General features: G+C 41.3%; 1 long non-coding RNA gene across 2 annotated transcripts; it reads right to left on the bottom strand.

Annotated features, from left to right (window-relative positions):
• Positions 1-4892: 4892 nt before the first annotated feature.
• On the bottom strand, positions 4893-14601 carry LOC307144290. Of its 2 annotated transcripts, XR_013818718.1 has the most exons (6): positions 14500-14601; positions 14345-14398; positions 6375-6452; positions 6161-6238; positions 5325-5381; positions 4893-5141 (listed from the first exon to the last, which is right to left on the bottom strand). It is a non-coding gene; the product is annotated as an uncharacterized lncRNA (long non-coding RNA). The 2 variants fall into 2 exon arrangements; XR_013818719.1 differs by lacking the exon at positions 14500-14601 and having other exon boundaries at positions 14345-14489.
• Positions 14602-14977: the final 376 nt, after the last annotated feature.

Genomic DNA, 14977 nt, shown 5'->3' on the forward strand with positions numbered 1-14977 from the left:
TTATTGATGTTCAGATTTATAGAAGGCATGCAGAGTGTCAAATAATCAGTTACACTATAATTCACTGCATACTCTAAGATGCATGAATGAATAACATGCCTTCAAACTCTTATGAACTATAAAATCCCTGATGTATTCAATCCGGCCACTCACTGTTCTGGAATGAGCGACCCCGCAAATAAAATGATCTCACAGGTCATATTTAAACAGTCCCATTAGTTAACATTAGTTAATGCATTACCTGACACTAACCCTTAAATGCATGAATTTTTCGCCAATCATTATTACATATTTCACATTGTCTTTAGTGACCCGGAAATATCTTACACGAATGGACTTCTACTTGTCGCAATAATATTGTGGCACTGACACTGTTTATTCTCCGTTATAAATATGCTTACTTGATTCACCTGCTGGGGGGAGGTGTCTGAGAGGGAAATGGTTAAGAGGGAGGGGCTAAAGACGGAAGGGCGGAAAGAGAGCGGTGAGCGGTGCGGAGGAAAGTTAGTCTAACGTTAGGGTTAGGGTTATGGTTATCTCTTCTTGGGGAGTTCTTGTTGTTTTTGGGGACAGTTAAGAAACCTCCTGATACCCGTATTTAGGTTGTACACGTTCAGGAAATAAACCTCAGCCGTTTGGTGCTTGTAAACAGGATCCTCGTCTCCTGTCTGTTTCTCTGGGAAAGTGCACAACGTCACACTGGTGTCAGAAGTGGGATCTTAAAACCACAGCTTTCTACTTGTGATTCCCAGAAGAAGATGGAGAATAAGCCGGTAAGATCGCTTCAATTATCCGCTGAGAAGTTAAAGCAAAGCAGGGGAGAGCCCCGGCATGGGCGGGATGAGCGTAATCCCGAGGGAGAGCGTGCACGAGAGGGAAGAAATGTGCTGATTAGCGCACTAGCGCCCAATAATCCTTTTCTGCCGCTTTTGCTGAACGAATATGATCAAGAATATTCCCTTAAAGCTAGATCACAGTCCCCCGCACCCTGTTTTAGCATGTCTCGTGCTTTTGGTGAACATGATTTCATCGCAAGCACTCCAGTCTGGAACGCGGAGCGCGGATCGCGGAACGCGGATAGAAACGCTGGTAAACAAAGATGCTGTACATGGGTCAAGGCGGATGAAACCTTTTCTATCTGTCCTGAAGATTCAAGCTACAGTTATAATCATACTCAAACGAGCCATATGCATGTCAAAGAGGGGCTTTTTGGCGAGCTGTACAGCTCCTTGGCAGCCGAGCTAATCCATTTTTCTCACCAGAACAGATTAATAAACCTTATTCAATCGCCCCCTCTTACAACGTTCAGTGGCCAACTGCACTGCCATATAACTCCCCCCACCAAATGAGCTGTGTCCACACCCACCGGCTGCTCCTTTTCTAACCGGCCAATGCAGTCCGCCACACTCATGCCTGACCAGGGGTCTAGTAAAACCCGTAGTTGTCTGAAATTGGAGCGCTATGATGGTCATTCTTCTTATGAGGCGTTCCGGAAGAAGTTCGAGCTGGTGGCCAAGGCTAATGGCTGGCACGAAGCTGAGAGAGTGGGCCAACTCGCAGTGGCTTTAGATGGCGATGCACAGCAGTACCTGTTGTGCATCGCCATCTAAAGACACTACATCCCCAATGGCCTTACAGCAGCAGTTTCAGGAGCGTATCCGTAAACCAAAAGAGCCCCTGGGTGTGTTTATGGCTGACCTGCGACACTTAGCCCATCACAGCTACCCAACATTCAGTGAAAGCGTGAGGGATGCATTGGTTCTGGACACATTCGTACGGGGATTGACCCCAGATTGGTTACGGCAGCAAGTACGAATAGCTCAGCCATCTAACTTTGATAAAGCCCTTGATCAAGAGCAGGTTATGGAGGGGATATTGGATGAACGGCTCAGCGGAATGTTAAGCAACAATAATGTTGGCCGCCCCAGGGTTTTTGCTGCATACTCTGGGGAGCAGACTTAGTCGTAAACTGTTGAGGCGAATATGTCCCAGAGGGAGCTTGTGGTTTGTTGGTGCTGTGGAAAAACAGGTAATTTGCGCCGGGAATGTGTGACCCTGGATGTGGCTTTGTCCACTCCACCGTCTGGAAATGGACAGGGGCCGAAGTAGAGGGAGGTTCTCTCGGCCCATCAGCCATTCCAGAACCTCCCTGTGGATCGTCTGTTGCTTTGGTTAGTCCAGTAGAGTGCTACCGAATAGAGGCCAAAGTGGATGGACAACTGGTGCGGGCCTTTTTGGATACTGGCTCTGACCAGAATAGCCCAGGGTCCCTGGGTTCGCCACTGTTGCTGCTCCCCTCCATGAGTTGACAAAGAAATCACAGCGGTTCCAGTGGGGGCAAGAACAGCAGCAGGCTTTTGAAAGCCTGAAGGAGGCTTTGTGTCATACGCTAGTCTTGGCCACCCCAGACCCTAGATTGCCATTCATCCTGGACACAGATGCCAGCAATGTAGGTCTAGGTGCGGTTCTCTCCCAGGAGTGGGAAAAGGGAGAGAGGGTGATTGCCTACTACAGTCGGGCCTTCAGCAGGGCAGAGCGTAATTACTGTGTGACCCAACGAGAACTCTTAGCCGTGGTGGAGGCGATCAGCCATTTCAGGCATCACCTCTGTGGTCTTCATTTTGTGATCCGAACAGATCATGCTTCCCTGTGTTTGTTGTTGTCTTTCCGGGAGCCAGAGGGACAGGTGCACGGTGGATAGAATGCCTGCAGGAGTTTCAATTCACCATTCAGCATCGCAAGAACTGACTGAACTGAAGAATGTGGACGTGTTGTCAAGGCGCACCTGTATGACATCCTGCCCACAATGTGAGCAACTGGATGGATATGTGATGCAGGGACCAGCTGACATAACCCCGGAGATGGGGATGGAGATGTCTTGTTGTGCAGTGCTGCCTGATTCAAATGTAGCACGGGCCGTTGAGCAGCGCAAGGACCCCGAGCTCCAGGTAGTCATCAACTGGGTGGAAGCCGGGAGGAGGCCTACATGGTAAGAGGTCATGGCTTTTGGACCAGTGGTGAGGGGGCTTTGGTCCATGCGGGATGGCCTGGCATTGAATTCGGGAGCATTGAAACCTGTATGAGTTTCTTTCTTCTATTGAACACAAAAGAAGGTATTTTAAAGACAGTTGACAACAACTGGTTACCGACATTCTTTAAAATATCAGGTTTGGAACAACTTGAGGGTGAATAAGTTTAATACAATGAACTGTTTAATAAATACTGATTCATTCACTTTTCCATAACAGAAACCGCATTGTTGTTGTTTTTTTCATGTTAAGTCCTTTACCATAGACGGGGTGTAACAATCCCTTTAATATCTGCTAATACTTTATTTTGATGAGATGGTGAGATACATGCTCACATTTAGTCTAGAACTACAATAACCATCATGGTCACACACAACGCCTCTGCACTTACTCCCAATTTTTCTCAACATGAGGACAAGAGAGCTGTCAGTCAATGAATGGGAAAACAAAGCAACTTGCGTTACTTATTTGAAAAAGTAACTCAGATACTTTGCTGTAAATTTAAAAGTAATGCGTTAGTTACTTTAAAAAAGTAATCTGATTACATAACTCGAGTGACTTGTAATGAGTTACCCCCTACACTGCTATCTACAGTCAACTTATTCTACTAACCTGAACTCGAACCAAAACACTACTACAGTCTACTAATACTCTAATGAGAGTTAGTTGACATGTAGTTGCAAAGTTACTTATACTTAGTGGAATGTCTAAAGTGGACCATCCAAATAAAGTGTAACCATATTGACTAAATAATATTAACAGATACATATTTTGTTTTTTAATAATGTATTAGTAAATGTTAAAATTAATATTCACTACGATTAATAAATGCTTTATCAGTATTTTTCATTGTTAGTTCATGTTAACTAATGTAGTTAACTAATGTTAACAAATGGAACCTTATTGAAAGTGTAACCTCACCAGACCTTTAATCTTACAATTAACCATACAATTTTCATTTAATCTCTCAAGATGTTGCTCCTTAGTTTTGTTTTATTTTTTTCTAATGTTTGTTTTCCCAGAAACTAGTCAGACATTCATAACAACAGAGGTGAGTTTGATAAAAAAATAACTTTCCCCCCAAACATTCCTATAATTTATGTCTTAGCCAGCTGGCAAACATGAACACCCACGAACAATGAAATGAAAACTTGACAGTATTGATTTGTTTCCTCATAAAGTGTCACTCTGAGCACATTATTTTCTGAAACTCGAATTTTCTAACCCTGGTAATCTGCTTCGGGTAACCTGCCCTTCAGGATCATTCCGTACTCATACCGGGAGCTCACTGTGGTGATGTGACAATGGAGCAACAGTACTAATGATCCGGCGCACAGTAATTTTCAGTGCCAAATAAGCAGAAATAATTTCGAGTGGGTGAAAGCTCATGGTGTGAACTCTCGGCATCTGTCTGTCTGTTATCAGTCAGGGGACACTGGCATGGTTGTTAGCAATAGATAGGAGGTGGTAGCCTTTGACTGCATTGGAAACATTTGGAAACACAAAGCTGAAAATTTGATGCTGCTGCATCATAAACCATAAGTAAATAATTTCATAATGCTTTGTGTCTGCTTTTTGTTAGCCAGTCATAACAGTGGCCGTTAGGATATTTAAAGGATATTTTGCCGGATTAGATAGTTTATTTAAATATTTTAGATGTTTTTATTGGAACACAAGAAAAAAAAATCAGATTAAGGAAATTTCCATTTTCAGGGCACTTCAAATATAAAATATACTTTTTTTTAATATTATGATAGTGTTTGTGAAAAGTTGCTTTTAAATCCATTTTATTTATATTTTACAAGCCACTACAACTGTGCATGTATTAACCTACTAATATGAATTGCACACACAAATCACTGTCATATCCATTTCTGCATTTATTTCACAAACAACATCAGGCTCATACAAATTCAAGAAGCTACACATGATTATTGTTGGTTTTCTTCTATGCTGACTAAACTAAAATCACAATTCCATAAACAGAGACATTGAATCATCCTCTTGTTATTACCCATAATTCCAGCTGATCGCTCTAAACCTCAAAGCACTGAAGTTTGAATCCGGCAATCATTTGAACTCCTCCGATGAGGCACTCAGTTCTGAGGTCTCCTATAAAATATACAAACATTAGACACAATATAATCAAGGATATCAAACAACACAAAAATGAGACACATAATAAAGCAGCTCTGACAGCACAAGCAGTACTGACTGGTCTTGGGACTAATCTTTGATCTCATTTTTTCAAAGTCAAGCTCTAAAGCGGCCCATAATCCATAATTTCATGTTTACCTCTAGTTGTTCGGTTTCTGGTTTAGCCGGAAGAGATTTTTGTGGTGTATGAAAGGCCTGTGGCAGGAGGGCAAAAACCAAAGACTTTAGACTGCAGTAAGAGGATTTCTGAACACATTTACTCCGCTATCTAAATGACGACATACACTGTCCAAAAATGACTTTTTGCTTGCGACTGGGGTAACATCTTCCCTTAGAGAGTGCATTACCTTGAGAAATGAATTGCATTTATAAAGGTTTTTTTTTTTTTACACTCCTGTTAAAAAAATAAAAAGGGGATTTGTTGTCAATCGACCCAGTGACAAGCTAAAGGTACAATTTTGCACATATTTACTGACAGAGTTTAGCCCATAGAAATCACTTTACAAGTTAATTATTATTAGTATTAATTATTATTTTCTTTTTTTGAAATATTAAAAACATTTCTATTCGCTCAAAGAAAGCTAGATATACTTTGTACATTCCAAAAAATATAATAATAATAAAAGTATTAAAATAAGTATTGTTATTATTATTGGGAAAATTTTTCAAATGAGGACACCTCTATGGACTCAAAAAAGGTAGAGATACTTTGTCCCCAAGAAAATCCACACACACACATTTAAAGATTATTCGACCATATCACTAGATGGTGCTGGACAGCTTCTGAAATCTTTAGTAGAGTGACACACTGCTTGTAAAAACTGAAAACTTACATTTAATCATCTTATTTTATGTACAAATGCCACATTGTCATATACATGCACATAAGGCACATTAAAGATGTAAATAAAGATGAGGTGAGCTTCAAATTAAATTGAAATGTGTTGGATATTAGCATTCTGCAGAGCCATTACCTTTTTGGCTTGCTGTACCTCATCTGTGGACTTGGATCTATTTTTCACTGTCTGTTTTTGTGGGGAGATGGTGGACACCTTGGGAGAATGAAAATAAGATGGGCTCAGACCAGAAAATCATCAACTTTCACTTATGAAAAATCTGTGTTTTCTATTAGGACCATTTCCGCTCTCTTCAGTTATGCTCTCAGCATTTGGTTCAGTCTCCACTCACTTTATTCTCTGTCCTTTCCATGTCTTGGCTTGAGGAAATCAGCTGTCTCTAGGTAATGTAGTCAATGCTTTTGGTTATCTGAAAATATGAAAGAGATGGAGAACAACAACATTAGCCATGACAATACTTCACAAAGAGGAAATTTCATCTCTGAATGTCACTCATTAGTTTAATAGGATGATAACTGTAATTGGTCTAGAGAGATTATGGGTCTTCTTCTTTAGAAGCTTGCTTCACTTTCACACCTTTTGTACCATGTCTCTGTGGAATATTTGTCACTGAACAAACTGATTCCAAATTGCTCCTGGCGGGAATCCCATGACAAGGTACTGTAGGCGTAGCTGAGAATGAGACATGGCTTTTGAGGTAAAGTGAAGCAAGAAAGGTACCATTGAAAGTGCATGTCAACAAAAGCCTGAATTTGAATATCCCAAAACATCTAAATTTTTACGTGAGAGAACGTGAACGTGAGTGCTATGCAAAAGTCACTACCAATCTGTTCATAATATAAAGAGATCCTGTCTCTTCAGAAAATTTTAATTAAACTGCTTGATTCATATGGATTAGTTTTATGATCTATTTCTGAACTTTTTGAAGCGCCAAAGTGGTAGTTGAGTGGACTGTCAATGGGAGGACAGAAATCTTTCAGATTACATTAAAAATTAATTTCTGTTCCGAAGATGAATGAAAGTCTTACGGGTCAGGAACAACATGAGGGTGAGTAAATGATGACAGAATTTTAATTTTTGGGTAAACTATCCCTTTAACTTTCCTTACTGCGTAATGTTGCTGTTTGAGCATGAAAAAAGGGTCTACAACGCACAAAGTCACTCCAGAGGTAGTAATTCTCTCTATCATTAAGCATTGTAAACTCCCTGAAACACCCTGATTATTGTCTTTCAGGGTTTTCTTCAGGTAACGTACATGTCACAATATCCCTCATTTAAATAATCACCACTCAAAGCATACACAAAAAAAGGGTACGAGGCATGGTTAAGTTGCATTCACGTTACGTGCATTCACTTTGCGTGACAGAAGATCGGACCTAAACCAGTGATTTCAAATAATTATTCATTTCTCCTTACCCCGCTGGTTCTGCCCAGCCCTGACTCTCTTGTTCCCCGCTGGTTCCAGCCAGCCCTGACTCTCTTGTTTCCCCGCTGGTTCCAGCCAGCCCTGAATCTCCTGTTTCCCCGCTGGTTCCACCTAGCCCTGAATCTCCTGTTTCCCCGCTGGTTCCACCTAGCCCTGAATCTCCTGTTTCCCTGATGGATACACCTAGCCCTGAATCTCCTGTTTCCCTGCTGGTTCCACCCAGCCTCATGTCGCTTGTGATCCCTGCCAGCCTCTCTCTCCCATCTCCTCTGATAGCCAGATCCACAGCCCCACCTCCGCTGGTTACCTTCACCACACTTCACCTCCTACACTGTATTGTGAGGATCTGGCTCGGAGCTTCAGGTCACCAGCTCCGCCCAGTAAGAAGGATCCCCTGGCTCCGCCTCCAGCTTCGGAACCCATTGCTCCACCACGGAATGTTGAACTGTCGGCTCCGCCTTGACTCTTCCCTCCCTAGGCTCCACCAGAAACCATCATCCTTACGGCACCACCGGGCTTCCTCTGTCCCATCGGCTCCGCCACGGTCAGACGTTGTCCTACCTGCACCTTTGGCTTCGTCTGGCTCTGTCTTCCCCTGGCTCCGCCTTCATCCTCAGTCCCACCGGCTCCGCCTCAGGCTTTAGGCTTCTTGGTTCCACCTCGGACACTCGTAGCTGCAGCGCCACCTTGGTCTCTAGTGCCAGCAATGTTTCTGGGCTCTTCTGGTCATCAGCTCCACCTGGGTCTCCATCTCCAGCTTGTCCTTCTCCATCGCTTGTCCCTAGGGTGTCGTCTGCACAGTTTCTCCCTTTGGCTCCTCCCACCCTCCACTCCCCCATCGACTTATGTGTTGGACTTAGTTTTGTTTCGCCCCTCTCCAGTTCCACGTCCTCCTCCAGAGCCCCCTGCGATTCCTCCTCAGTTGGACTATTTATGGCGCGAGGACGCACCTTTTCGGGATGGGCGTAATGTCTGAGTTATGTTCTGTTTTGGCCATGTTTCTTTGTGCTTTGGTTCTGTCTTCCTTATCTGCCTGTTTAACCCAGTTTCCCAATGTGCTTGATTAGTTATCCCATTCACTTGTTCTGTTAATTAACTCATTAGTTCCCTCATTTGTTCTAGTATTTATACTCCCTGTTTCTTTCAGTTAAGTTGTCCGATCTCGTCTATGGTTTACGTCTGTGTAAGCTGTTGAGTATTCTCTGTTTATCTCCTACGTTTCCCTGTGGATTTCTAAATAAAGACTTTTTCGTTTGACTCTCATTCATCATGCGCTCCTTGCACTGATGTGACAGACCAAGAGGTCCTGTTTTTTCCAGCCTGGATCTAAGGCAGCTATGGTAAGGGATGTAACATTTTCAAAACACGCTCAAAGCAGTTGACCAATCACACTGGTCCAACCGAACAACTTTTTTGAAGGAGGGGCTTCATAGGCATAAACTAAATGGAGCGTAACTGACAGACTGGGAAGAGAGGTGCTGCATCAATCTAAAATATGTAGAAAAATAATGTGTTTTTTTTAACTTTCAAGTATTAAACCCAAAATCAACACTTTGTAAAAGGGCATAATATAGACTCTTTAAGAAACCATTTGCTCAATTAAAGTTCTCAGAATCTGGAGCAGAGCAGTGAAGTCAATGTCTTCATACTGTGTCACTGAATCATCACAGCACAAAGGACCCATGAAGCACCAAGCTTTTGAAGCAGAAATAAGCCTGGGACTGGCTTAGGTATTTCTCTTTCTGCACTCATCATATCTGAAACTGCTTGTGTAGAAATATCGATGTTTTCTAAATGCATTCATGAATGCCATCTCTGCTTCAAATAAATAATCTCTGTCCTTGTTCTGTTTATATGAAATTATTAAACCTCTATTGTTATTGGCTGCTCAGAACCTTGACTGCATAAATGCCTTTAATAATTCTCAGGATTTGGCAAACTAAGCCTAGACTGCATCTATTTGCTGCGTGATTAGTTTTCCTTTCACTGATATGACTCATCAACACCTTTCAAAGCTCTTAAATTACAAACACATCTTAGCTCAAATACTGACCAATGCATAGACAGAGATTGAACATGGAGGTACAATACAATATTATAAACAAAGCAGTTTATAAAACAGCACAACATTAGTCTGCATCAGGTCAGTAAAGTTGGTCTGTTCTTTGTATCAAATTAATGAAAGTTTAAACGTGCTAATGGGAATAGCATTTATTTAGTTCTGTTGTGTTTGTTTTATGTTTGTTCTGAGAATAAAATTTATTTTCCCAACCAGAATTCTCACAACTTTTAGCTAACATTCTAAAACAACATTCTGAGGCAATAAATAGTCCTTTAAGGCATTCTATGCATGCAAAATGTTTATTATAAACTAGGGCTAAGACTCAGAATCTGAATGTACGGTCAGGAGCCGCTACTGATAGCCTACAATTTAGTATTGGTGTTATTGGATACACATCATTTTAGAGGAACTAGTATGTCACCCAGCAGGACTCTTGAAAAGTCATGTCAGCTGGAAGAAGGCCACCAGCTGAGGCGAGTCTGAGCTCAAACATAAGATTGGTGCAAATGTCAGCATCTAGAAGACAGCAGACTGTGACTCATTAAACCCTCAACCCTGCATGCATGTGTATTAACTGGCAGGAGAGAGACTATGAGGGCGAGATAGAGCTATAGAGATGGATAGATAATAGACAGACGGGGCAAGAGGGAAAGACGGTTTTAAAATGAGATGCAAATACTGAGCAAGAAGAAAGATATATAATTATAAAACAGGGCCTCCGTTTTCAGCCCTGCATCTTAGTTCGGTATTATGTGAATGTCCGTAAAACAGTATCCTTAATCAGTATTCAACAGTTCTAAATAAGAGAGAAGCATGGAAGCAGCCATTCAAAATCTCACCCAGGACTGAGTCCAATTAGGACTCTACAGCTCCAGACACATTACCATGGCAACAAGCTAGTACCAGGAGCCTGACAGATGAACGAAAGAATGTGACGGGCGGTGTCCCTCCAGGGTGGGTTTAGATTACAGGGACCCTTGTCTCAAAATGTGATTTTTCATCTTTCAAAACAGAGAAGGGTAAAATTGTATGCCTGTGCACAGTGTTCTGGAGAACATTAAGAACGGTTACAACAACACTATTGAGTTTGCTGTTGAGTGATGGAAAATGATTAGCTTGACCTCACCTTTTGATGACACTGAATCATTCGCACTGTTTAAAATTGTCTTTGTTGTGTATTTTACATCTTTGTGTTATGAACAATATACTGGATCAAGATGAGTCAAAATAATTAGTAATAAACCAAGCCAACTAAATCTACAGATTCATCTCGGATCATGTTGTACATGATCTCTGAACTCTGAAAGCATTTAAAATGTTGTAAACAGATAATTGATATCTATTAAAATATGAAGATCAGGAGGAAGTATCATCATCGCAATCTAATACATCGCAGGAAATTCAATTCATGCAAAGCACTTTGGGCAGTGTCTTTAGTGTCAGTGTTTTTAGTCTCCGTATTCTATTTTCTAAATGCATGTTACAGATCGCATCATGAACAATTAATTCATTCATGATTCATATTTTCCTTCTTTCTTGTGACTGGTCATGCAGGACTGTCAGATATACTGTAACAACAACACCAAACACCTCTCTGCACAACTTATTCTAATAAGTATATTTTGACCACTTAACTACATATCAGCCAAGCCTTTGGTTGTTTAACAGATTCATATTTAAGAAAGAATTAAAACTAAGATCATTTTAACAAGCAAAATTATATCAATTCTGTAGTAATATATACACATTATATGATTAATTTGGCTAATGGCTAATTTGAATGAACACTGTGGGAAGTAGAGTGCAAAGGGATAGTAAATCCTAAAATCAACTAAATTGTAATGACTGACTAATGGTCCCCAAGACCCTGTTTACACCTGGTATTAAGCTACGCTTTGGTTGATCGGATGACAATTGGAAGACGCTAAATACAGACGTAAACAGTGTCTAAGGGTACACTTACACGACAGCGATACTAAACATTGAAGCTTTTAGCGTAAGTTCTACCACGAAGACTCTAATGCCACGTAATTCATTCATACTAATTGGCTTGGCCAATCACTGCTTGACACCAGCCGGTTGCACCAACAGGGCTTATGTCTGGTCTTAAGGTAAGTAGGTCTTAACTCAGCATTCTAAGTCCGACCTAAAAGTTACGACAGTTGCACCATCCAGGCTTAAATCCTCTTCTCACTAAGACCGGACGTAAATCTTACGCCTAGTCAGTAGCAGGCGTAAATTCAAAATCTAGGCATATAATAGCGTTAATAGCCGTTATCCGACAGATAGTGTTTCTATAGTAACCACTTGATAACTCAGCAGTAAAGACATAGCGGGCTTTTAGACGGGAGAGAGTTTTTTTTTATTATTTTTTTTTATTATTATTAAACAAAAAGCACAAGGGATACATGTATCAATCACAAAAAATTAGACGGGAGAGAGTTATTAGGGACAGAAGCAATCCATTGGATGTTTACATTGTGACAATGAGGTTTCGATTCTGTCGGAGAGATAAACAGTTACAGTTTGTGTCGAACCACAACGCAGCATTGACACCAGCAGTACAGCTGTTAATAGCGCTATGTTTTTATGCAAATGGTGCGTTTCAAAACACTGTTGGAGACATGATTAATGTCCACAAATCCACCGCGTGTCGACTGATACGGCTACAAGTTAACAAAACAGCGGAAGATAGTTTACAGCGTAACCTAGCAACGCACGCTGCTAGTCAACTGCTATAGTTTCGTGGTCATTCACATGAACGCGCTACGCTAAGACCAGGCGTAGTTAAGCCTAGGCTTAAGTTTGGTTGGTGCAACTGACGTTAAGTCAGCTCTAAAGACTGGTCTTAACTAAGACCTACTTAGCAGTTAGGACCAGGCTTAGTAAAGCCCTGTTGGTGCAACCGGCTCCGTATAAGCACTGAACTCTGTTTCATGTTCACAGTTGATGATGTTCATCCATCCATCAGGAGTAGGGGTAGGCCCCTGCCTTTATCTTCAGGCAGGGTTAGCCGAATCTGCATCCCCAGGATTTGGACTAAAGAAGGGACCTACGCCAAATAACTTTTCTATACTACTAAACATGAATCATTGTAGCTCACTACCATCTGTTAATACTTTTTATGGAATAAATACCATGCAAACGTTCACCTGCACTCTAAGTCTTTCTGGTAGAAAAGTATTTTCTTTGCTTTTTTCGCGTAGATTCGACAATGTTGTCAAAACGATCACCGTTAAAGGCACACTATGCAGTTTCTGTTTTTCTCAAACAGCGACCCCTAGAGTCGCTGTGGAGTACTTGTATTTAACGTTACTGTCGTAAATGCCACTCACGCAGAGCCGTCTCTGCACTCTTCTGACCGCGCTTTCTTCGTTTTCTTCGTCGACTCTGCCATGATTCACGTCTGAAATGCGTGCTAGTGTTTTCCATAGAGGCTGCTTCATATGTTGTTGATGTATGAGACGAGATTCTCGCGAGATTTGTCGGGGCACCACCTCTCAAACCTGCATTGTTGGTTTTGCCAGCGGCGTTTTGCACATGACGCCACAGTTTTCACAAATTCACGTTTTTGTCGCTTACATGGAGACGATTACAGTATTGTCAAACACTTGCACTTTGAAATCCGTTTTCAGAAGTTTGCATTTTCAGGCCTCCAAAACACCATTGTCATGTAAATGGTCTGTCAAAGGTTTTCCGTTTTTAGTTGAAAACGGTGTTGTGTAAACGGCATGCAGATTACGTGTTCAGTCTATAGGTAGGTAGTGTTTCTTTACAAAGTGACATCGCCAACTACTGTCCTGGCAGTAGAGTACAGCGTTTTTAATCATTTTCCATCATTTCGTCTCATTTTGAAAACATTGTTATCTGTATGCGAAAAACGCAAAGGAAAAACATTTCCATTTTTAGTAGACCTACATTGTTGTCGTGTAAATGTACCAGAGTAGTGTAGAACTTCACGTGGTTGAATGCCACAAAAGACCGCCTACTCTCCACCTACTGACCAAATGTGTAAACATTATGGGAAGAGCGCTATCCAGACGGGATTTAAACTGTCGGCTGAAGACCTAAGTTTGGTTTGAAGAAGAAAAATGTACCAAGCACAATGTTCTCTCACCATTCCTGTTTTCTAACACACATTCACAGCATTTGTCGTGTCTTGCGGCTGTTAGAGCAGAAATGAAAGCTGCTGCTCTCTGTCTGTTTTTCCATCGTCTAAGGTCGCATTCATATGTAAATTGCGTGAGCTTATTTTGTCTATTAGATCGAAAGATCTGAAAAAACCCCATACATTTACTCGCCCATAAACCGTTCCCTCTAAGAAATCAGGACATCAAGTGGTTGAAAGTGGACAAAAGAGATGGATTAAAACACCAGGCATAAACGGGAATGTGTCTCCCTTGTCAACTTGTGATCCGATCAACCAAAATGCATCTTAATTCCAGGTGTAAACAGGGCCCCAGATGGGAAAAAAAAAAACATGCAAAATAATGTCTTAATGAAACTGAAAAGGGTTACGTGTTGGGTTGGGGGATAGAAAATATCATTAGCTCAGTATTAAAAACAATAGAAGTTGATGGAAAGTTACCAACATGAAAAAAACAAGCGTGTGTGTGTGTGTAGACTCTGTTCTTCTTCTGACACACACACAGGGTTAAGATGACATCAACATCCCAGATTAAAATAATAATTACAATTCTTTAATGCATAAATTAATCTAAAAAGAAAAATACGGTGTGTATCCTGTAATTAGCATAACAAAAGATAATATAAAAGACACATTACGTATTGGAGTTTGTTAAAGTGGTCTTACCTGTTGATATTTCAGTGTTTACTCATTGAGGACAGACACAGTCTTGCAGCAGTTCTGTTTGAAACAACACAAAATGGACCTTTGCATACGAGTTAGAACAGTAACAATTGTATCCTCAGTAAGACACGCTCAGTGATGTAAGGCAGAATCCTCACATCTCAGATTCTCCTCCCTCCCTTCACTCTTCTTTCACTCTCCCTGCCCTCCCATCCCTCCTCTCATTCTCTCTCTTTTTCTCTTTCTTTCTGTGCCTCAGCTTGGGGGCTGGTCATCTGATTGAGTCTGATTACCTCTCTACATGCTGTCCATTCAGAGAAGATAAATATAACGTCCCTGATGAAGACTTTCCTGAGGACAAGGTGCACTAGGGGGAAATGTGTGTGTGTTTGGCTTTGTGTGTTATTAAATTCTAGGGAACCATCAGCATCAAGGTTACGAGCAGAATACACTCCATGCATTAGCGCCATCTCTCTCCCTGCCTCTATTTAACCTCCTTCCATTTCTGTCATTCTCTCTTTATTCACCCCCGGGGCAGTTGCATGACTTCGGAAGACACACCAGCAGTGAACGAAACTCAAATCTTGAATCTCCACACAGAACCCCAGTCATTATCAATCTTTTAGTCAATCAAAT

Source organism: Squalius cephalus, assembly GCF_949319135.1.
Source record: "Squalius cephalus genome assembly, chromosome: 17".
In the NCBI taxonomy this organism is placed as follows: domain Eukaryota; kingdom Metazoa; phylum Chordata; class Actinopteri; order Cypriniformes; family Leuciscidae; genus Squalius; species Squalius cephalus.